Source organism: Camelus bactrianus, chromosome 16, assembly GCF_048773025.1.
Source record: "Camelus bactrianus isolate YW-2024 breed Bactrian camel chromosome 16, ASM4877302v1, whole genome shotgun sequence".
Lineage (NCBI taxonomy): Eukaryota > Metazoa > Chordata > Mammalia > Artiodactyla > Camelidae > Camelus > Camelus bactrianus.
In genome coordinates, this window is record NC_133554.1 from 19,288,930 (window position 1) to 19,314,538 (window position 25,609).

At 35.9% G+C, this 25,609-nt stretch overlaps 1 long non-coding RNA gene across 3 annotated transcripts in view; it reads right to left on the reverse strand.

Annotated features, from left to right (window-relative positions):
- LOC123615652 (uncharacterized) overlaps positions 1-23,319 on the reverse strand; it is a 45,439-nt gene extending 22,120 nt beyond the window's left edge. For 2 of the 3 annotated variants that reach the window (XR_012499306.1, XR_012499305.1), the window contains exons 1-2: positions 23,197-23,319; positions 14,360-14,498 (exon numbers count right to left, since the gene is read on the reverse strand). This is a non-coding gene — a long non-coding RNA (uncharacterized LOC123615652). Of the gene's footprint in view, positions 1-10,992; positions 11,102-14,359; positions 14,499-23,196 lie in introns of all 3 variants that reach the window. The other variant, XR_006723313.2, reaches the window with a different exon arrangement.
- Positions 23,320-25,609: the final 2,290 nt, after the last annotated feature.

Sequence of the window (25,609 nt, forward strand, 5' to 3'; positions counted from 1 at the left end):
ATTGAAAAATAACAGAAGAGGGTTTTGTTTGTTTATTGTTTATTACGCCAGATAAAACAAGACTAGGGTTTAAGAGATTCTCTGGGCAAAAATTAGTTTGGTGTTTTTTTTCACCAGCATGCCTGAAATTTCTTAAATTGGCAACATATCTAACCACTTTATAGGTGATTTCAAATTTATTTTTCACCTGAAACAGGGATAACTTCAGTCCCTCTACCACAGCCTTCTGTGTCTCCCTGGTCTCAGACACAGGAATTGGCTTGAAAAGCACGGTTCTGAATAGAACTGGCCTATCCATAATGCCCATTAATGCAGTGTCCTCTAGCCAGACAGCATCATTTGTAACCCTGAGAGTGAGGCTGGGACAGCTTCATGTCTGCAGTTTTAGCTCACCAATTTATGCAGCCAGAGTCAATGACTCCAACAGTCAGAAATCTCACAAGGAGCAGTAAACACACACACACAAGCATACACACACACACGCACACACAAGAAATAGATATAGGTAGAGATGTTTGTATAATAAGAATCAGATCAATAAAGGTATAACCAACTTGAACCATAAAAATACAGAAAAACAATCAGCCCAAGTCATGACTTCTTAGTGTTTGAAGGAAAAAAGAAAAACAAAATGTTTTGTAAGATTTTGGTGGCATTCTTAAAGTAGCCTTTACTTCCTCATATCATTTGGATTCAACATGTACACTTCCATGAAATTCTTGCCCAACTAAGAGTTTATACATAATGAGTACTTGATAAAATTGTGTCAGATTCAGAGAGGGTAGTGATATGACACTGGCTGTTCACTGGCTAACTAGCCTCAGAGAGATCCAGCACAGAAAGGCAGTGTTGAGTGAGAGAAGCCTTAACTTACCCACTAGGGAAAATATTTGATGAAAAGTAACAACTATAAATAATAATGCTCTCATTTGCTTCATAGCGAAATGTACTGGAATGTGCTTGAAGAACAAGGAATAATTAAGAAGGATTTGTTAAAGCATAAAAGCGGGGACAAAGCTGTGGAAGTCTGAATTACAGTTGACTAGACACCCACTAACATCTTTAGAGAAGACTCTTAATTCCTCAGTAGACTCTATTGATGCTTGATGTTCTGATTTCATATAAAGACTAAAGTCCTCAGATTAAAAGGGTCCACCAGAGCTGAGCAGAAGTTACACAGACACACATCTAAACTCATTGTGGTGACATTTTTCAATCAATCTCAACTATGATATAAATAAAATCTTTAAAGTTTCCAAAAAAGAAAGATAAAACCCAAAACAAAAAGTGTTTATCTGTAATGGAATGAGACTCAGGCAACCTTAGATTTCTCACCTGCAACATAGAATTAGAGGAAAGATCAGTGCAGTGTCTGCAAAGAAGGAAAAGAAATGAGATTGATACCTTGCTGTTACAGCATTCAATTAGGGGGAGGAAATGAATGCATTTTTCAGACTTGTAACGATTCATACTGTTCATCTGCGGTAAAAACTGGAGAATGTACTCCAAAAGAACAAAAAGTAAACTTCAAAAATAGAAGGAAATGACATACAGGGAATAGTGGGACTCAAATTTAAGAAATGTGAAAAAAAAAAAGCAATGATAGTAGGTGAAAAAGGTCTGAGTTTTGTTTTGTTTCAGGGTTGTGAGTAGATAAACATCTCTGTTAATAGATGTTTATTAAAAATGTAAGGGAAATCAAAAGAAGCATTTTAAAGAATGTAAGATTTCCAAACTACTAAGTAGTAAAAAGGAACTAATCAAACGTTATTTTAAGCCAGCAAAACTCTGAAATAGGAAAAATAAAAGTAACAGTAAAAATAAATAGTAAATAGTAAAAATGAATTTATTTACTTTCCCCATGAAACTCCCCCGTGGTTTTGAAGAAATTTAGCTGCACACTATTTTTCTCAAGACCCACTAACCATAAAATGATACAAAAATTTTTAAATTGAAGAGATAAGAAAAATCATAATAGGAAAATGCCAACAGAATAAATCATGGAGGAAATATTAATAAGAGATCATTTAGAATCATAGAAGAAAGCAATAAATAAGATAAAGTAGACTATTTTATATCAATTACAGCCAGTATTAGCTAAGCAATTTAATGATAGTTCCATTTAGCCCTTAAGAACTAGCCTGTAAAATTGGTACCATTATTACCTCATTTGGCAGATTCCTCTGTGAAGATTAGAGGCTCACAGAGTCCAAGAAATGTATTCAAGATCACAAAGCTAGTGAATAGTAGAGCCAAAGCTCTGGGACTCCAAGGTTTATATAGTTAATCATCACATTATATTTTACTAAGAGGGAAAATTTGGAATCCTCTAAGAATACGTTATTATGACTTATTACTCATTCTGGAGGTGACTAGGCAGGGTAGAGACTGCCATCTATCCTTGATCCAGATACCAATATCATCCTGACATGGAACTTTTGATCCCTTAGGGGCACTGGTCTGCCATGTGTTGGGGACCAGGTCCAAGCGAAGGGGATATTGCCTTCCTGGGCCCCACTAGGTCTGGCAGGTGGTAGGAAGGAACCAGATGCTGGTGGGCCATGAAATTCCTGTGTATAGAATCATGGAGCTGGCCCTGGATGCCTCTAAGTTTCTTCTTTCTTTCTTTTTTTTTTTTTTTTTTTTCAGTGAGGGGTGGGGAGAAAGTTTGGTTGGTTGGTGGGTTTGTTTGCTTGTTTGTTTATTTATTTATTTATTATTAAACAGACATTCTGAGGATTGACCCCAGGACCTCGTGCATGCTAACCATGCACTCTACACTGAGCTATACCCTCCCTCACTGTTTCTTTGCTTACCCTACGAATATCCCCTTGCTGGAGGCAATGTGACACTGAAGAGCAGATAAAAATCACCATGAAGGATGAAGAGAAAAGAAAGAAACAGAGAGACTGCAGGAAAAAAAGAAATGTTTATGTATTTAGTTCTTTCACAACACTTTTTGCCAGGGTTTGAGTAACAGTCCCTCACTTAAATTTTGCAGGTCCCCACAAATTATGTAGCTGACCCTACTTCAAATATATACAATATATATGGTAATATATATGTTAGTACATACATGTGACTGTGTGCTATAATTTTAAGGATAAGACATCTAAAAGTGCCAAAGATCTTGCAATAATTATTTTGAGAAAAATGTGCATGTGCATGTGAGCAAGAAAAGAAAACAGGAAGTGTAAGGAACAAGAGGAGTGAGGAATTGGAGAGGCTGGAACTGAAATCAAGTGGCATCTTGACCCACTAGCAATGAGGAGAGAGTAAGGAGTCTGAGAGGACTCCCAGGTTTCCAACTTTGGTGTCAGGACAAAAAGTGTCACAGGAGAAGGGCGGAGACGCTGATCTCCCTTTTGGGTATGATGGGTTGGAGGTGTCTGAAGAGAATATTGGATTCAATCAATCAGCTATTTATATCTGGAACTCTTTTGAGAGAGCTGGGTTAGAGATGCAGGTTTGAGATTTCTCACCACAGAGGAAGTTACTGGAACTGAGGTTATCACTCAGATCTAGTTTAAGAGAGTATTAACAACAATATCTCTTACCATTTTAACTCACGTTTATGCAGCTCTGTGTCAGCCATTATGCTAAGTGCATTTCCTCATTTAATGTATTTGCCTTGTCTCTATTTCACTGGCCCCTGTTAATATTTTTACCATGAAATAGAAACTGGGCATTACTTATTTTATTCGCTTCATTGGAAGCGACTCAAATAAACAATGTTAACAATAAAGTAACAACTATACTTTTTGATGTATTGAAAAAACTAGCACTGTTTGAATGTAGAAAGATGAAGACTATTCATAAACCTTCCAACTCAAGCCAATGCTGTTACTTCCACCTTGGAGGACCTGATGAAAAGACTATGCCTACTGGAGTTGATAGCTGGGAAAACAGCCAGGCTCATTTTACCCTATGCTCTTAACTGAAATCTATATAGACATGAAGCCAAAAGCAGTCATGAAAACACGACAGGTCAATAATTAATGGAGTCTGCCTTTCTTTCTTTCTTTCTTTCTCTTTCTTTCTTTCTTTCTTTCTTTCTTTCTTTCTTTCTTTCTTTCTTTCTTTCTTCCTTTCTTCCTTTCTTCCTTTCTTTCCTTTCTTTCCTTTCTTTCCTTTCTTTCCTTTCTTTCCTTTCTTTTCTTTCTTTCTTTCTTTAAATACGGTCATCTTCCTCCCTTCCCCCAACTTGCCAGTTTTCAAGGAAATGTGCAGCAAACAGCTTGATTCTGAGCCACAACAATGAAACATTGTTTGTGAATATAAGATACTGATCTCTGTGTGTAATAAAAAGATCTCTTGTCAGAAAAATTCTGAGGACATTTTGCAAGGTAAAATAGTAATCCAAAACCATGTGGCTCTACATTTACAGGCAGAAGATTAAGCCTGCTGTGCACACATATCACTGTCTTGTGCAGTCTTACCCAGTTCCTAGTATAACAGTTGAGCATCGTGAGAACCCAGGAGATCTCCACTCCTTGTACATGAACCTTAAACATCCCAGGCAGGCTTGGGTCAATGAGCTCTGAGTAGTCAAAAATCCTGCATAAAAAATGCTTTCTTTGGTTCCTGTAAGGAACGTTCCCATTTATGTGAATTTGCACCATAAGGAGAGAAGATTCAAGTTTCGCTCTCTGTAACTGAAAGCAGAAGCCTTTCATCAGCGTGTACTTGTCAGCTTGGATCCCTTTCTCAAATACCTCAATTAATCCCATGGGGGGGAAAAATCCATCCACATATTCAAGTTTTCCACTGGAATCAAAGAGCACATGAAAGAGACCATAAGATTAAAAGGCAAAAATGTGTAAAGTGAGTGAAATAATATGTTGTTGCTGTTTTAGATTGAGTTCATATTTTTTGCTTTCACTTTATAATTTACTACCAAGGGACAAAGGATTAGCAGAAAGGATTGATTGGTTGATTAATCAGGTTATAATAAATTCTACCGTATACTCAGCAACACATCACATTCTTGGCTTTCTCTGGTTTCTGCCTAGGATGGTTGCTAAATTGAGGAGAATAAAGAAGATGTTCTTCTTTTAATTTCTCTGCAATTTGAGAAAGTAATTTGTGGCTGATAATTCACTGTCGAGGAAGTCCACTACAATTAAACAATGCTGATGTCCTGGAGAATTTTATTTGAATAAATACTATGGAGATTTTGAAATAAGCAAAACCACTTATGGTAATTGGTGAGTGAGAGTCAGCATTAGGAAGCAAGGCTTAGAAGCAGGCACTGCAAATTAATTCCATTTATTTCTAAACCAAAGTCATGTTTTATGCTTGGAAATTAACTTTAAAGGTGGTTGTTGGATTTGTAAGAGGAAGCCTCTAAGCTTTTACTCTGTCGGCTTTTATAAGAATGCCTAATAGCCACAGGGCAGACACCCATGTTTTTGTAATGTCTTGTGGCTTGTGATTGTGCACTCTGTATGGCAGTAACAGCAAAAACAATAATAAAATAGCTAACTATATGCCAAGTGCTTAACCTATAATAACCTGCTTAATTTTCTCAACTACCCTCTAAGGCAGGTAACTATTATCATCACCCCAAAAGAATATAATTTCCTCAAGGCTACACAAGTGTTTAGTAAATACATCAGCTAGTTTCTGATATATTAGTAATGAAAGATAAGACAAGTCTTCATAAATTATATATATATATAAAAGATAATTGGGCTCAGGACAGGAGTGCTTCTAGGGAGCCAAGAAGCAGGAACCACAGCAGCAAGCATCCTGTAAGTGTTGTTCAAAAAAAAGAAGTTTCCAATTGTCATACATCTGCCCCATAGTTGTACTTGGATGGGAAAATAATAGATCTGGAGCCAAACGTTCTTGGAGTTGGAAGCAGGTGTCTGGATTTATCATCTTGCCAAAGGAAGTCCATACATAAAAAAGAAGACATATTTACTAAATGGAGATTGGGCTGCTCTTAAGAAAGGGGGAAGTGAGCAACTTGTGGTCACACCTGATAATGTTTAGTACAATGGTGAGCCACATTTGAGTCCCTTGTGCTTAAGCACTTCCAGAATTTATTTGACCATCCTGCTTATGGCTCAATGGTAAATATTATCACCATTATATCATACAAATTTATATTATTTGCCATAAAAAATTTGGAAGGTTTTCATCTCAGGATAGAATGTTTATTTTAAACTTTAGCTCTTTGAATACCTTTACCTTTTTGAAGAGTATATATGAATTTACACTCATTTTTTTTTCTCATGGGCCATTTACAATTTCATGAAAGGCCTGGAAGAATCTGAGTACCTATACTGGTCAATTGACCAGTCTTTGGGAATCACTCCAGGTTACTTAAACACTGGAGTGTCAAGCAATTTTGTTTCTCTCTCTATGCCTGCTCCTGACCTATGTCTCCAAACATTCTCTTTGCTAAAAAACACAGTTACTCCCAGGCCTGTGAAGTTTGAAGTGTGTTCTGCTGTGCACTCCCTAAAACCACACTCTCCCAAGCTCATTCTATGAAGCTCATTCTGCACAGAATACTGTGATATCATTACCCTGATATCAAAACCAAACAGACATTATCAGAAAGTTATAGAACTATATCCCTGATAAATATTGACACAAAAAATCTCAACCAAATACTGTCAAGACAAATTTAGCAATACATTAAAAGAATTATACTCCGTGATCAAGTGGGATTACTCCTGGGAAGCAAGGATGGTTCAACACAAAAATCAATCAATGGAACATACCACAGTAACAGAGGAAGGGAGAAAAAGCATACACACACACACAGACACAATCATCACAACTGATGTAAATCTAAAACCATAAACTCTCAGAAGAAAACATAAGGGAAAAAAATCATGATGCTGGATTTGGCAATGATTTTTTGAATATCATACCAAAATCAGAGGCAACAAAAGCAAAAATAGACAAATGGAACTGCATTAAACTTAAAATACTTTTGCACACCAAAGGACACAATCAAGAGAGTAAAAAGCAATCTGTGCAATGGGAGAAGATATTTGCAAATCATATATCTGATAAGGAGTTGACATCCAGAATATATAAAGACCTCCTACAACTCAACAACAAAAATCAAGTAATCCAATTAAAATATGGGCAAAGGATTTGAATAGACGTTTGGCTAACAAACATGAAAAGATGCTCTACATCACTAATCATCAGGGAAATGCAAATCAAAACAATAATAAGGTATCCCTTCACATCCATTGGGATGGCTATTATCAAACAAACAAACAAAAAAACCACAAAATAACAAATTTTGGTAGAGTTGTAGAGAGATTGAAACCCTTATCCATTGTTGACAGGATTGTAAAATGGCTTGGAAAATAATATGAATGTTCCTGAAAAAAATTAACAATAGAACTACCATATTATCCAGCAGTCCCACTTCTGGGTATATATACAGATAAATTGAAAGCATGGTCTTGAAGAGGTATTTGTACATATGTGTTCATAGCTGCCCCAATCCCAGTAACCAAGAAGTGGATACAACACAAATGTCCACTGATGATTGAATGAATAGACAAAATGTTATGTACGTACAATAGAATATTATTCAGTCTTAACAAAAAGGAAGAAAATCTTGTCACATGCTACACATGGACGAACCTTGACGACATTATACTAAGTGAAATAAGCCAGTCACAAAAAGATATATACTGTATGATTCTACTTATCTGAGGTATCTAAAGTAGAATGTGGTTGCCAGGGGCTGGAAGGAGGAGGGGAAAGGAGAGATGTTGTTTAATGGGTATAGAGTTTCAAATTTGCAAAATGAAGCAGTTCTTAGAGATCTGTTATTCAACAATGTGAATATAGTTAACACTATTGAAATGTGCACTTAAAAGTGGTTAATATGACAAATTTTATGTTACTTGTTCTTTACTACAATTGAAAAAAGAAAGAAATTAATTCAGATCTTTCCTTTAGGAAGAAGGCTGTATTTCATTTTAAATACTTATGTCCTTGATGACTCAGTTAAGATAAAGGTCCAGTCTGGAGTATGTCTGAAGATGAATAATGCACTATTAATATACAGGTAAAGATGCTTTATAATTGCAGGTAAGAGCATTAAAAAAATGCCAAGGTGATACAAAACAGTAAGCTCTACCTGTTACCCCTCATTTTTCAATTCTTTCCTAAAAATCATGTTAAGCATGATGTACCAAACATGACACATTCTGAAGCATTATGTCTTCCTAGCTAATGCTACCAAAGTTAATTTCCTGAACATCTCGACTCTAATTATTTTTTCAATGCCCAATGTAGAAATTTTTGCTTAAGTAGGAAATCAGGAAAATTATATTGTTAAAATCTTTTTTTTTTAATTAAGCTTTTTTTTTTTTTTTCCCTTACTTGAGCATAGAGTTGTCTCACGCATTCCACAGGATGTAATTTGAAAGACTGCCAGAAGGACCCCTTCTACCTCAAGCTTATGACTTTGAGAGATGGGGCTAATTCTGCCTCTCTTAATCATAGCTTCACTCTGCTATATTGCACATAAACGGCACTTGTAAGACTCCTCTGCTGGCTATTCATTTCCAGTTTCAAGGACTGTGTAATGCTTGGTAGCCACATTACACTCCCAATTGTAATTCAAACAGGAACAAGCTGGATATTAACTTGATCATTCTGAATCAGCAGAGACCACCAAATAGTGATGGATTTTGAAGAAGCGTCTTCTTGGATATAGAGAATTTGAAACCAATATTTGTTATCCTGTCCAGTCAAAGCAGTAGTTCTTGTAAGAATATGAGATTTTTATATCCCAGCAAGAGACTGAAATAAGACTGTAAGCATAATCATAATGATATATTAATAAATACCATTAGAAAAGAGATACAGTTCCTTCAGAAGGAGGTATGTTGCTTATGTGAACAAATAAAACAATACTTTGAATTGAAATGTATTTCTTCCTTACAAAATAAAGTGGTCAGCAAACATGTCCCAGGTTGGAGGTCTGCAAATTTACTAGATTCTGCCGATGCACCTTGCTGTCCTCTGTCAAAGGCTCTAACCTCACTGACAGGTATTCAGACTGTCCTGTTGCTGCATAATCTAAGGTGAGGGAAGAAAGACTGAGTAACTCTTTGCTCTCAGGCTCTTGCCAGCTAGGAAAGAAAACAAATGTAGGGGATACAACCTTGTATCCAGACATTCATTAAGCAAAGCATTTAACTGGCCTGCCAAAACCGCTGGCTTTTCTTTCTCCCCTGCAATGCTGACATTCTTACTCTAAGTCCTACTACATGTTCCTTTTATCATCAGACTTCATTTTATACAATAATGTCCTTATTTTGCTTCTAGATTTTTATCTCTACTTTATCCCTTTGAAACTACTTTGCTCATAACCTCTTTAAAAAATTTGCTAATTCTTGAGCTGCCTTTCATCCTCTTACTGTTCTCCCTATTTACCTCATTTGTTGTTGTCGTCTTCTAATTCTTATATTATAACATAATTTAGCTACTTTTTAAGTTAATTGTTTATTTAATTATTAAATCATTTTTGGAATTTTTTTGTACTTTCTTAGCTCTTAATTTTTTTTAACATTTAAGTAGCTTTTCTTTTCTTTTTTTTTTCTAATTGAGTTATAGTCAGTTTACAATAGTGTGTAAATTTCTGGTGTATAGCACAATTTTTCAGTCATACATGAATATGCATATATTCATTTTCATATTCTTTTTCACCATGAGCTACTACAAGATCTTGAATATATTTCCCCGTGCTCTACAGTATAAACTTGTTTATATATTCTATATATACTTGCCAGTATCTACAAATCTCAAACTCCCAGTTTGTCCCTTTCCACCCCACTCTTAGCTCTTAATTTTTTTCTCAGTTTTTTTTTATATGTTTGATCTGCTTAATCATCTATGCTTTCTTTATTGTTTTTTCTTATAATTTTGCTCTTGATTCATTTTTGTTTTATGATGTTTCACAGATTGGCAGCCTGTGAGAGTCTGTGTAATTAACAGCACATTTTAGGGTCCTTCTTCCACCACATATCCCTGAAACCACCCTACTGGCTTCCCCTAGTGGATTCCCCACCTGTTTCAAGATTAATTATTAAAAACCCCTTGTCTTCTACAACTTGAGAGATACTCTGGCTAACTATACTCAGGTTAAGACATTTTTCTTGCATCTTTTAAGCCCTCAATTTCACTGTCACTTCCTCTGAGAATTCTTTGACTCCACTAGTTGCCCCCAAAATGTACTACTGTAACCCACTGGAATTTTCATTCCATATGGAAACTGTCAGAAGTGCTCACATCATGGAGCACAGTCTTAGTTCAGAGCAGATGGTCAGTAACTGGTGAACGAATAAGTACAGTGGACATACTTGATTAATTATGATAATATTGCTTCTTTTGATATTATAACGTTCAATCTTCAAGGAGCTCTGGATTTCTGACATTTGTCTCCATCAGCTCCTTTGGCAAATTGAATAAAAATGCATATCCTGAGTCAGAAGGGACACTTCTGGTGAGAAGGCACTTTTCCCCAGGAAGTGGGAAATACACTCTACACAAAGTCCAAGGATCTCAACGTGACCCTTCAGATTAAGTTGCTTTTCTGGAGGAGTTGCTTCAGCAGATGCTCTTCCTCATAAACAAACACACAAACAGCAAAGGTTGTATTCTTAACATCAGTGAAGGCTTGGAGAGTATACATGGGAACTTTCTCTCAATTACCACTATCCCTCCACTAGACTATAGATTGGTGGGGATTTCTCACTATAATCTCCTTTAATGTTCTTATTTCTACTGACGGATCCTTCCAGGCAGTCTAAGTTTTTTTCCTGTCATGTACCTCAAAACTCTTCCAGTTTTTATCCATTATCCAATTTCAAGACACTTGCACATTTTTAGCTATTTGTCACAGGAGAACCCCACTTTCCAGCACCCAAATACATATGGATTCCCTAGGGCTGCCGTGACAAAACCACAAACTGGTGGCTTACAACAATAGAAATTTATTACCTCACAGCTCAGGAACCCAGATGTCCAAAATCAAAGTTTTGGCAGAGCTGTTATCCCTCTGAAGCCACTGGGGAAAGATCTTCTCCAGGTCTTTCTCCTAGTCTCCTGGCTACAAGAATACCAGCTATATTAGATTAGGGCTCACCCTAATAACTTCATTTAACTTGATTGTCTCTGTAAAGACTCTGTTTACAAATAAGGTCACATTTTGAGGTACTGAGGGTTAAGACTTAGACATAACTTTTGTGGAGGGACACAATTCAACCCTAAACATCAAGTCACTAGAGTTTGAGGAAATAATGCACAGTTCTTTTAGCAAAGTGCATTTTATGTGGTCGATATGTAAATTTAGAATTGATATATAGTATACAAAATCTTAATTCTGAGTTTGCAACATGTGCATCAGGGGTCTGGGCCAACTGTGGCCTGCAGGACAAATATGGACTGCAACCTGTGTTTGTTAATAAGGTTTTATTGTAACACAGGCATGCTCATTTGTTTACATTTTGTCTGTGGCTGCTTTCACACTGCGACAGCAGAGCCGAGTAGTTGCAGCAGAAATTTGATGAACTGTAAAGTCTAAAATAGCTGCCCTTTAAAGAGGTTTAATGACTCCTGATTCGAATAATAACTCTCATTGAGTATTTGCCATGCACTGGCTCTGTGCTCTATGGTTTACATACCATATGCTATTTATCTCTGCTTCCCCTTTTTAAAAAATGAGCGTACTGAACACCAAACAGTATAAAATTTTTGCCCAAGAGGCATATAGCTAGTAGAGCATGGGACTGGAACTTGAATCCTTGTGGTTCCAGCCTCTCACTTGTTTTCTATGGAATTATATGTCCACAGTAATAAATTCCTTGCCAGCTGGGGTATAATAATAAATATATTTACTCTTTATAGTTAGTTCCAGGCACTTTGGAGCTCCTAAAACCTTGGAATTTCATGAGCGACAAGGTGTTAGAAATACCCTTTGTTTTAATGAGGTGACTCTGTGAGTTCTTAACTTCAGGATGAGGGCTAGCCACCACAAAGATCAAGACTTGATTAAAAGCTTGAACTTTCAGCCCCAGGCCTGATTAAAAGCTTAAACTTTCAGCCCCAGGTCCTGCCCTCTGGGAGGGGAGAGAAACTAGAGGTTGAGTTAATCACCAATGGCCACAATCATGCCTATGTAATGAAATCTCCATTAAAACCCCTCAAATGATGGGGTTTAAGGAAGTTCCAAATTCACAAACACATCCACATTCCTGGAGGGTGGTGCAGCCCAACTTCAGGGGACAGATTCTTGTTTGCTCAGGACCTTCTGGATCTCTTCCCATATACCTCTTAACCTGGCTGTTCATTTTGATCAACTGTCATAATTTATAACAGTAAGTATAGCATTTTCCTGAGTTCTATGAGTCACTCTAGCAAATTGTTAACTCTAGCAAATTGTTAAACTTAGGGGTGGTACCCCCCGCTTTGTAGCCAGGAAGGACAGACGTGTCCATTACCTGGGGATCTGATACTTGAAACTGGTGACTGAGTGAGGACAATTTTATGGTACTGAACCCTTAAACCTGTGGGGGTCTCATGGTAAATCCAGGTGGTTAATGTTGACATTGAATTGAATTGTAAGCTACCCCACTGGTGTTAAAAAATTGGAAAATTGTTTGGTGTGAGAGAAAAAAAAGAACCTTCTCCTTACCTGGAATAAAATGTCACACTTAACCATGCTTACTTGTCCCTTATACTCTGCAACTGTTTTAAATATCTTGAGACACACCTAAATATATCATTTTCTTTTTTATTTTATTAGATGATATGTTTTGAACATATCATCTCCCAAACGTGTGAAAATGAAGCCACCTATATGTAAGCATATGAAACCCAAACATATAGTTTAGACAAAAGAAACCAAAAAAACAAAAACATATCTAAGAGGATGATTATTCAATCAGTAACTTGTCTGTCATGCTTCTGCAAAGGATCATCAGTTGTGAGAACATATGTAATATCTTCTTCATAAATTCAAACTGTTGTCCTTTAAAATGTTTATTCTTTTATTTAATGAAGATTGAGGGACAAAAAAATGCCAGGTACATGTTTTAGGTCCTGGGTAAAAGACAATTGTCACTTAGACTGTCCTTCCAGAACTCAGAGTTCATTTGGAGACATAGAGGGAGAGAGGTTAATTATAAAACAGTGGGATAGGAGTTGCACCATAGCCATATTTAAAGAGCCTTTGGACTATGGGGGGAAGAGGTAAGCAACTTGACATTGAAGGGAACATAAGGAACTTTGTCATATGTAAGTACGCTATATCTTCCTGACAATTAGCAACGAAAGTGACTAATAACAGAGACCCAAATTCCAAAGACCTGAAAAATGTAAGGCTAAAGATAGAAGCTAAATTGTAACTGTAATTAGTGAACCAACTACTAAATCGCTTACTGATTACCATAATTATTCAAAGTTCCATCTTACATATTCAAATTCACAGGTAGTATCTTTGACTATTTAATTGCTGAATGAATGTTTACATCTTGTAATTTTAGTTTCTTTTTTTCTAGTTTTATTGAGATATGATTGATGTATAACATTGTGTAAGTTTAAGGTGAACAAAGTATCAAAATTCCATTTTTAATAAAAAACACACAACATGAAATTTCAAAGGGAAATAAAAACATTTTAGAAAATGAGCCAATAGAGACTTGAATCATATTCATCTTTAAACATTATTAACCTTAGAAGATTTGTATTTAGATTATTCTAGGGTTTTTTAAATGAATTAATACCTAAGATTATTTTATAACCTTGACTGAATTTTTTAAATTGTTAATAATAATAGTTTGAAGAAAGTTCTGTTAATTTATAATTTAAAAAATAATAGAAAGATAAAGAAAATATATTTATACATTTTTATATGAAATTAAGTTTTAGAAGCTGTGTATAACTCACTTTTGGTGACTGTGAATACATACATATATAATACAATATAATATCAGTTACCCCAACTCTAACATCTGGTGTGTCGTCTCGTGGATGAAAAATTATTGCCCACCATCTGATTCTACAAGGATGAAGTCACTAGCCACTGTAGTTGCTAACCTTCAACACATCCTGAAAGAAGTTCAGGACCGAAATTAGGAATGAAACACTCTGAGCTCTGGGAAAAGCTGTCAAAACAGCCCTTCAGATAAATATTTTTAGGAGAACATTTCATGAGACCAATTTCTTGCACCTTCTCACATCTAGAAAATCACTAAAATCATTAACAGAGAATCTGCTCCTTGTGACTAGCAGCAAACTTCTGCCAAAATATGTGCTTGATTGCATGTACCCCCCTTCACCAAAATTACATGTGTACTGAAGTCCCCACCTTCTTCTTTGGAGCAGATCCTCAGAGCTCTCCAAGATGCTGTCTTCTGGGCTATAGTCCTCATTTTGTCCCCAATAAAACTTGACTCACAACTCTCACATTGTTCATTTTTTCTCAATTGATAGTTTTTATAAGGTACCTGTATTGGGTAAAAAATAAAAATTAGTTCATAGATAGCTTAATTAATTAATGCCTTAATAATCACACATTTCCAGTGAAGGAGAAGATGGAATATATCATCTTGGTTTACAAGTAAAAAAATAAAGGAAACAAAAAAATATATACAAAAGAAAAAAAAAGCAATTTGTCCAAAGTCATAAAGAAAAGAATGACAGAGTTAGAATTTTCCTAAGGCTCCCCTGGCTCAAACTCTCCTGCTCAGCAGTTTAATTAATCAATCAGAATGCTTCAGAAAGAGAGAGAGAGCACAGATAACCCTATATTGAATTTTAAAAATACTATTTCTGAACAGAAGGCTGATATAAATTTAGTAGTGTTATTTTTTTAAGCGCACATATGTCTTGGTTTTGTTTTGTTTCATTTTGTTTGTTTTTGTTTCATTATAAGCTACATCTGAGTAGGTTTAAGAAAATACCTTTAAAAGGAAGCCTTTAAACAGTCAACTTCCAGGTATATGTCTCATCAAAATTAAAGTATTATAATCCCAGGGAATTTTGATGAAGTCACCGTCTTTTTAAAAAAATAATTTATTGAAGTGTAATTGATTTACAATGTTAGTACAGCAAAGCAATTCAGTTATACATATACATATATTTTTTTCATTATATATTAGGATAAGAATTTGAACATATTTCCCTGTGTTATACAGTAGGTCCTTGTTGTTTATTTTTATATATATTATATATATTTTATTTATATATATGTTATTTATATATACACATGAAGTCAAGACAAAGACAACATTGTTCTAGAGTGACTGAGACCTAGTTTTGAATCAAGTTTTCCAGATGGCGCTTAACTCAACATAACTGAGTCAAGTCAACAGGTGTTTTCCTATGTATCTCACTTTTTTACCTTCAAATAAATGCAAAAAAAAAAGTTAACGTTTACTGATTACACTTATTCTAAATGAAACATGGATATTTGATAAATGTAATTAATAATATGAATAATTCTCTTTACATATTAGGCATTTCTTTGAAGTTATTATGTTCTGTAAATGTTAAAACTAAGGATGGAAATGTGGGATCAAAAGAACCATAGGAATATACTTCTTATATTACAGGATTCCATTTGCTCCACTTACAGATGCTCTCTTCAACTTCAGCCCATTTCAAATGATCTGTTCCTCAAACTTAGATTTCTACTCAGAGTTCTCATTCATCTGTTTCAATTTCACTACTCTGGATACGTGCATCTCCTTTCCTTATTAGCCTCGCTCCTGACCTCAGGCTCTGACTCCACTCAGCTATGCTATATGATTTCAGTCTACACATTCAGCCAGTATTTATGCTCATTTGATCTTGATTCAGCCCACTTTTGTCCATTCAATTCTGAACCTGGAAACATGTCATGAATAGGTGGTTTCTTGGCTAGACTCCCTGATGGCAAAATTCAACTCATTATTCTTGCCACCCTCTTACACTTGTATCATGCTGTATTAATGAACTATCAAGACAAAATGATAAGATAATAGCTCAGATAGGAAAAAATATTAATTATTTTGTTTGCATCATATGGCATCCTATTTATAATTCTCCTATTCTTCCAAATATAGGGGAGCAAAATTTATCACCACAAAATGTCTCTTTGACAAGCAGATTATTTAAAGCTGAAAACAATCAAGGCTGAAAAGATTAAGGAAGAAACTGAATTTCCTCCTAATTGCCTGAAGAATTTAATTGTTTTCTCTTTCTTTTTTTTAATTGAATTATAGTCAGATTACAATGTCGTGTTAATTTCTGATGTACAGTATAGTGATTCAGTTATATATAAATATATACATATATATACATATATACATATAAATGTATATATATACATTTCTTTTAATATTATTTTTTATTATAGGCTATTATAGGATACTGAATATAGTTCCCTATGCTATACAGTAGGACCTTGTTGTTTATCTATTTTAGTTATAGTACTTTGTATCTGCAAACCTCAGACTCCTAATTTATCTCTCCACCTTCCCCCTATAGTAACCATAAGTTTGTTTTCTATGTCTGTGATTCTGTTTTTGTTTTGTAAAAAAGTTCATTCATGTCAATTTTTAGATTCCACATTTAAGTAATATCATATGATATTTTTCTTTCTCTTTCTGGCTTACTTCATTTAGTATGACAATCTCCAGCTTCATCCATGTTGTTGCAAATGACATCATTTTATTCTTTTATATGGCTGAGTAGCATTCCATTGTATGTATATTCCACCTTTAATTTATCCAGTCATCTGTCGATGGACATTTAGGTTGCTTCCATGTCTTGGTTGTTATAAATGGTGCTGCTATAAACACTGAGGTGCATGTATCTTTTCATATTAGAGTTCCCTTTGAATATGTGCCTAGGAGTGGGATTGCTGGATCATAGGGTAAGTTTATTTTTACTTTTTTAAGGAATCTCTGTACTGTTTTCCATAATGGCTGCACCAAACTGCATTCTCACCAGCAGTGTAGGAGGGTTCCCTTTTCTCCACACCCTCTCCAGCATTTATCATTTGTGGGCTTTTTATTGATGACCATTCTGACTGGTGTGAGGTGATATCTTATTGTAGTTTTATTTGCATTTCTCTGATGATTAGCAGTATTAAGCATTTGTTCATGTTCCTACTGGCCATTTGTACGTCTTCACTGGAGAAATGTTTGTTTAGATCTTCTGCTCATTTTTGGATTGGGTTTTTTTTTTTTTTCATTGTTGAGTTGTATGAGCTATTTATATATTCTGGAAATTAAGCCTTTGTATGTTATATCATTTGAAAATATTTTCTCCCATTCAGTAGGCTGTCTTTTTGTTTGGTCTATAGTTTCCTTTGTTGTGCAAAAGCTTATAAGTTTAACTAGGCCATTTGTTTAGTTTTGCATTTATTTTCATTGTCTGGGTAGATAGCCCTAAGAGAACACTGCTAAGATATATGGCAGAGAATGTTGTTTTATGTTTTCTTCTAGGGGGCCTATAGTGTCTTGTCTTATGTTTAAGTCTTTAAGCCATTCTGATTTTATTTTTGTGTATGGTGTGAGGGAGTGTTCTAACTTTACTGATTTACATGCTGCTGTCCAGTTTTCTTAACACCATTCGCTGAAAAGACTGTCTTTTCTCTGTTGTATATTCTTTCCTCCTTTATCAAAGATTAATTGACTGTAAGTATGTGGGTTTATTTCTGAGCTCTCTATTTTGGTCCATTGATCCATATGTCTGTTTTTGTGCCAATATCACACTGTCTTGATGACTGTAGTTCTGTGGTGTTGTCTGAAGTCTGGGAGCGTTATTCCTCCAGGTTCATTTTTCTTTTGCAGTATTATTTTGGCAATTCTGTTTTTGATGTGTTTTTTTTGGGGGGAAGAGGGGTATTCCATATATATTTTAGAATTCTTTGGTCTCATTCTGTGAAAATTGCCCTGTGTAATTTGATAGGGATTGCATTAAATCTGTAGATTGCTTTGGGTAGTGTGGCTGTTTTAACAGTATTAATTCTTCCAATCCAAAATCATGGGATATATTTCCATACAGAAACTACTAGGACTGATAAGAGAATTTAGCGAGGTAGCAGGGTACAAAATTAACATACAGAAATCTGTTGCATTTCTTTACACTAACAATTAAATATCAGAAAAGAAACGTTTAAAAAAAAATACCTTGTAAAATTACATCAAAAAATAAAATAAAATACTTAGGAATAAACCTGACCAAGGAGGTGAAATACTTGTATGTAGAGAACTACAAAACATTGATTAAGGAAATTAAAGATGATTTAAAGAAATGGAAAGCTATCCCATGCCTGAACTATGTAGATAGAGGGCTTGTTACAGGAGTAGATCTATCACCAGAGATAGCTGCAAAGAATATGTGTTAGTTGTGGTGTGGGAAATCCTTAGCGATCAGAGACCATTCTGAGACCCATTGTCTCTGCCTGGCCCACCAAACATTTATTTACCGAATATTTACTTTTCCATCTTCATATGGATTGCTTTCCTCCCCTTTGAAGTCCCATATCACTACCCTCAACATCCTCTTTTGTCTTTAGCTGAAGATGGCATTTAAGATGAAGGTCTTCAGGCTTTTGAGTGAGTTACTCAGTTTTCCTGGGGCTCTTCCAATGTATACATAGTATTAAACTTTTATTTTTCTCCTGGCAATCTGCCTTCTGTCATCTTAGCTGCCAGCCAAAAGAACAAAGATTGAAAAGAGGGGAAATTTCCCCACCCCCACACTAAACATATACAGGTTTGAATTTAGAGTTTTTGTTTTATTTCAGTATTATTGCCTCCCAATAAATGACACATTTTTATCCTTCATGAATATATTTGAATTTCAAAATTTTTAATTTTTACAACATGGACTTAAGCAAGTTATCTCGTTAGCTATTGTAATTTAAGGATGATTTAAAAATCAAAATACCCTCCCAAAAAATGGGTACACATTTTTGTTTTTATTATTTACATCTTAGATTTATGGTTATGTAATAAATTTACCTCATTTATTTATAAAAGTTATTTCCATATATGTTACATATTAAATAGCCAAAATGATTACCAAAGGAAGCTATCAATCTTATTACAGACTTTCAGAAACCAAATCATAACCAAAAGAGACTGATTTATTGATTACCTTTTCTTACATTATTTGTATCTCTACTAGGTATTTTCTATAAAAATGTGGGTGCTGTTCCTTTGCATAATTTCTCAGAATTCTATTTTATTCTAAGATGTTCCCCCTTTGCATGTTTATCCTTTTTTTTAGGCAAAGAGTGTTGAAATGTAGAGTTCAAGAAAGATTTCTAATTTAAACACTCTACAGAGGTAATAAGTATCACTGAATATAATATATTTATGTAAATTTCTATGCTAGGATTTGAGCATAAAATCTGTATACATTTCAGTTATTAGCATCTCTTTCTGGGAATAAAGCAAAGGATGGATCATCCATCAGAGAGAGTCTGATTACAAATCTCAGACATTTTCTCCATTTTTAACACCCAACTTCTTACAATCTACTATTCTAAAATGGCCAAGTTCCCCTTGTTGCTGAAAGATTGGACCCCATTCCTGAGGAGCCAAACTGACACTCAGAGACAGGGTCTTGGAGCTTAGAAGAAAAGAGACAGCTTAATTACTTTCCCAGGGAAAGAGGACTCACAGCAGGTTAGTTCCTTCAAAACTGTGAACCCACCTTGGTGGTGGTGTAGGGGGATTATATAGCCATAGCTCAAACAATAAATAATCAACAGATTTATAAGACTTAGAATGGCATCCAATTCTATAGAAGCAAGTGGTTGTCAGTTTTTTGATCTCTTTATCTCATAAGTGCCCAAGGTGTGGTCTTCTTTATATTTAGCCTACTTTGTAAGGTTACAGTTCTGTGACCTCTTTGGAGAACAAATCAGAAACCAAGTATGATTATTGCTTTTGATTACTGGAATAAAGCAGAAATAGTAAAATTAACAGCTTTAGTTTTAACTATGGGCCTGAAACTGTGAGTAGCAACCGGTCAGGCAGATTAGTTGACCATTTTAAGAGCAAGCATAAGAATAAGCCATTTGTTGGCCTAAATGTGGCAATTTTATCAATCCTCCTTCACCCTGAGGTATAATGCTCCTTTCTAAATGTATATTGTATATAGAGACAACTAGTAAATCCAACAGAGATATAAGCGAGAAAAATAAACACTATTTTATTTGGTGTATTTAGAGAGGTTAATCACAACAAATAATTACAATTACACTGTGACACACATTGTACTTTAGAATGAACAGTGTGTGGAACTCAGTAAGTATGCCTGAAGAGGTCAGAGATTTCAGAGAATGTGACATTTTAACTTAAAAAAATCTCAGCCTTTATTCTGATAAGAATTTGCAATCATTTCTAGTATGAATTTTTTAAATTATTGCATTTTACTGTCACTGGAGAATAACATGATTGAAAGGAAATGAGAGATATCAGGACGGGGCAGGAAAATGTCAGAGAGCAAAGCAGATCCACCAAATCTTTTCCTATCCACGTGTTACTGAACAAAATTTTGTGTGCCCGATGCACAATAAGTCTAAACAAACAGATACATCGGAGATTGGAGGAGAGAAAGGTTTATTGCAGGGATAAAGAAGGAAGGTGCGTGTCCCACACCCCCAAAATTCAAATTCCCTGAAAATTTTGGAGGAAAAGTTTTATAGGCAAAATTTGGGTTGAAGGCATCAGGGTGGGATTTTCTTCAGATTGGCTAGTGGGGAGGTAATAGGGCGGTGCTCCAGGAATCTTGTGCTCAGCCTCAAGTTACCATCCTCCACCAGTTCCTGCAAAAGAGCTCAAAGGTATTGATTGTTATGTATATTCCTTGAGGAGGAACGAGGACCCTGCCCCAAGGCTGTGCTATTGTTTCTTGACTGTTCCTCCCTTATTCTGCATTCCCTCCCTTTTCTGACTAGCAACAATTTGAATCTTCCTTTTGAAACTCAGGAAAGGTCAAGGAGGCTGAAAGAAACCTATGCCCTACTAACAAAAAATGGGGAACATGGAAAGGATTTGTATCAGGGAGCTCCCCATAGGGTTGTGCTGTTTCACATCGGGAGCTCTGGAATGCACGCTGTCTGATAGAAGAGTATTGCACTAGGAGAAAATGTCAAGGACCTTGTACCACTGTTAGGTGGTTAGATAAGTGGGGGCACTGGGCAGATAAGATAACAGTATGCCCACCTTCAGCATAAGGGTGCATTACTTCTTCTAAATGAATGCCAGTAAGAAACCGGTCAGAACCCAACATCCACAACTGCATGGTAGCAACTGGACCTAAGTAGGTATGACTCAATGCTCATTGTAATATAATTAGCATTGTGGTTTAGGTCCCGGTCGTGGGTTTTTCTTTGTGCACCATAAGTAAGGCCATGGGGAAAGGGGGCAAATATGACTAAGCACTCCAGGGGCAAGAGCTGTCAATTAATCAAGAGAACACCTCTAAGCAAGGGCATAAGACAGGGGACTAAACAAAGACCACAGCCGTCTGCCCTTGGATCAGCCCACCTCCTCTTCTTAGAGGTGTACTTTTGCTCTGCTAATAAATTGTTTCAAATCTTTTGCTACCCAATGCTTTGTCTCTCATGAATTCTTATCTTTTGGATATGACAAGAACTGGGGGTCTTTTCCCTTCCCCTTTTGGGGTAACACCACCACCTTGCTCAGTTGTTAGCCAAGAGGATGCCTCCAGAATAGCATGTCATAGGCTGCCACAACCTCTCTTACTCACTGACCAGAGTCCAGCCCAAGAATAAAGTGACCTTATCTTGAAAACTAAGGCTGACCCAGAAAAGCTACCAGCTGGAAGCTGTCAACTAGATTCTTCTCCCCAGATCTGGGAAGTGGGAGCTTTCTTGAAGGGGACTCTGAGTATCATGACTGCATGTCTGTCACAGCACTTAAAGGAGAGGTTAAATAAATATAATGTGAAACACACCAATTACTGCAGTGAATTTGGTTAATATAGTAATAATTACTTTATATGGTGAAAAAGAGCAGAATTTGCCACCCGAAAATATGTCTCTTTGGCTTTAGGATTATCTTGAGCTGGTTATTTTTAAGAAACAGTAGACGGAGGAGATAACTAGTAGAAGATAACCCTTTGTAGGATAAAATAATATGTATAAGGAAAAATCTCTGTTTGTGAGGCTGTCTTCCAACTATACCAGAAAGAAGAAGGTGACTAAATCTCTAGCAACTCTTATTAGTGGAGAAGGCAATGACCTAAATCTACACATCAGGCTTATCCTTACTTACTGTGATTCCTCTGCTAGCCACCCACAACAGGTTCCCCCTGCCCCACCAACATCTTTTGCTTTCAGCTGGAGATAGTATTTAAAAGGTGGTGGCTTGAGCCATTTCAAGGAGCAACTCAGTTTTCCTTGGTATCTTCCATGTATGCAGGATATTTGCTTTTTCTGTTTGCTTTTTCTCCTGTTAATCTATATTTTATTATGGGGGGTGTCTCAGCCAAAAATCTAGAAGGGTAAAGGGAAAATTATTTTTCCTCCTCTACAATAGTGTACCATAAACCATCATCTACTTGATGATTTTAACTGTTTGGTTAGCTTTTATTTGCTGTTGTTTTACTGGCATAGCTGATTTTATCTTGAATTTGTAAAGTCATTGGTGAACTCAGCTTGGGCCCAGATAGAAAAAGTAAAGTATGGACACACAGGTGATGGATTTGAGACAGGCCACCCCAAAATATGCCATGTTAGCATGTTGATTATTTTGAATTAAACTTACTGAAGAAACAGCCAATGCCAGAAGGACACGTTGAACCTCCTTTGTGCCCCTAAATGCAGGAAATAAATCTTCCATGTGAAAGGTACCCTCCCTGCCCTGGGAGGTAGAGGAATACCCTTATCACTAGGGAGAGCTGAAAAGGCCATATAAACAAGCCTTGTTACTTCTGCACTAATTTACTACCCAAGCCCAAACTTCTTTCTCTGGTCAACTCTTCACCTTTGTTGTTGTTATTTTGTCAAAAATATGTAAGAGTTCCTGCTTTGATCACCTCTTCAAGTCCCACGTTTCTATGAGCTCCCTTAGGTACAAATTAAATTTGTTTTTCTCTTATTAACCTGTTTTATGTCAATTTAATTATTAGACCATCCAAAAAACCTAGAAGAGAAGAAAGGAAAAGTTTTCCTACCTTACACAGATGACTTGGTTTCCATGGAAAAATAAACACATTCTATTGTGGCCTTTGCTAGCCTGGACCAGTAAGCTGTGCTTATTTTTAGCTTACTGAAATTCTATCATATCCTTTCCTTACCCTTGACTCAGTATACTGAGTCAGATGGTGCAAATAAGAGCCACATAATGCGTGAGGGACACTGGAGATATTCCAGCAACATTAATCTCTGAGCTTTCTGCCAACAACAAAAAAAAAATGGAGGACACCTAAGTAGCCATGAGGGAAACAGATTTATGAGACACTTGAACTAGAACTCCTTAAAGTTAAATCCAGATTAAAGTTACAATCATCTCCTTGAGAAAAAGAGTGATCTTTCAATCTTTTGAAAATGCCCCTGCACCTTTTTCCAGTATTTTCCATTGGCTAAGAACTGTTTCAGTTTCTTAGGAAAAAGAACTGAAACAGGAGTAGGAAAAGTCCTAGCTGTGATGTGATAGAAAAGTACTGGAGTTACAAGACCTGCAATCAAACCTATCTTTGTGGCTAAATAGCTATATGACTGTGAATAAATCAGGTAAAATGTTTAGGTCTCAATTTTGTCATAGACAAAATGTTAACAGTATCTCACAGCGTAATTTTCTTAGTCAAAAGGCCTAATATATATGAAAGGGTCTTGAAAATACTCAGTCTTCTTAAAAATATAAGATATTAATGGGAAAACCTGACTGAGAGAGATGCAAAAAATATTTGCTGCAGTATAGTTAGGGGAGAAATGAATAGAGATTTTGCCTCTACTATCCCTATGAAATAGAGCAGAAATATTCTACTCTCCAAGCTGGTCTCCCTCCTGTATAGCTGTTCTCATCCGAAATCTACATTATTCAAGATCCAGCACAAGTCATTCCTCCTCTATAATATTTCTCTGCTCATCTAAACTCTGTCCCCTTATTAATTTCTTAAATCTTTATGCTAAGTTGTTACCTTATACTATTAATTTATTTTTACCAATTGTAACTGAATGGCACAAGGGGAAAATGCAATACTACTTGACTTGAATCAGGAGAGAAGGGCTTTTTGTCCCAGTTCATCTTTTTTTTTTTTATGTTTTTGTCTTTGTTGTTGTTACAAAATAAGAAGCATAAACAAGATAACTACCAAGATACCTTTCTGCTAGGGAAAAAAATGCACACATATTACTCTACTGCTTAGTGTTTCTGTCACCCCAAAAGGGGAAGGGAAAAGACCTCAGTTCTTGTCATACCTGAAAGATAAGATTTCAGATGGGAGATGGTGCATTGTGTAGCAAAAGATTTTAAAGGATTTATTTAGGAAAGGAAATAAGGAGGCAGGCTGATCCAAGGGAGGAAAAACAGTGATCTTTGGCCCTTTCTCTTATATCCTTGCTTAGGGGTTGTCTTTTGATTGATGGATGGAATGCTTAATCATGTTTGTTCCCTTTGCACATGTCCTTACCCCTGATGCACACAGGAAAACCCGTGGCAGGTGTGGCCCTAACTGCAATGCTAATTATATTACAATGAGCATTGGGTCATGTCTGGTTAAGTCCTTTTCACAATTGAGCAGTTGCAGCTATCAGGTTCTTACTGATTTCTTGCTGGCATTCATTTAGAAGTAAAGTCCCTTGATGCTGGAGATGGGCATAACACCATCTTCCAGACCATCCTCCCTCTCCTCCACATTTCTGCCCAGTGGCCCCACTTATCTAACTACCTAACATTGCCTCCTGCGGAAAAAGCCTCTGTGTGTGTGTGTGTGTGTGTGTGTGTGTTTTCCCCTGAAATGCTCTTGGAGACATATATATTTTCAATTTCACACCCTGTTTTTTAACTCCTGCAATCATATTAGAAAGTAAAAATAAAATCTCTATTGGCAAAGTGTTCCTGCTTAAGGATAAATTCTGAAAGTCCACCATAAAGACTGAAGCCATTTCTCCATGCCTTATGTGAGCCAGTAACTCAACCTTAAATAGCTAACATTTTACTAAGATCCACTCGCACAATTCTTCATATTGATTGTAAAAAATTTAAGGCATTTCATTTTCTCTGACTCACAGAGTGTGAATATAATGATCAAAATTGTAAGTCAAAATGAATAGATTATGTAATTCTTTTAATGTGTTCCAAGCTACTGTAATTTAATTTTTTTTCTCTAAGCAAAATGATTCAATATAGGTTGCTAATTTTAACCTGATTTAGGATTCATGAGGCAAATTAATACACATTCACTCTGTTTCAGCAATGTTCACTAGGCTATTTTACCCCTTTAAACATTTCTGGACTTCATGGGCCAATCCCAAATCTTAGGGAACCTCCACTATATGCAGTCACTCTCTCGTTTCACCCTTAGGACAGTTAGAGACTCTGGCTTTGTTATAGCCATTGGAAATTGAGTGTTCCCTTAGAGTAGT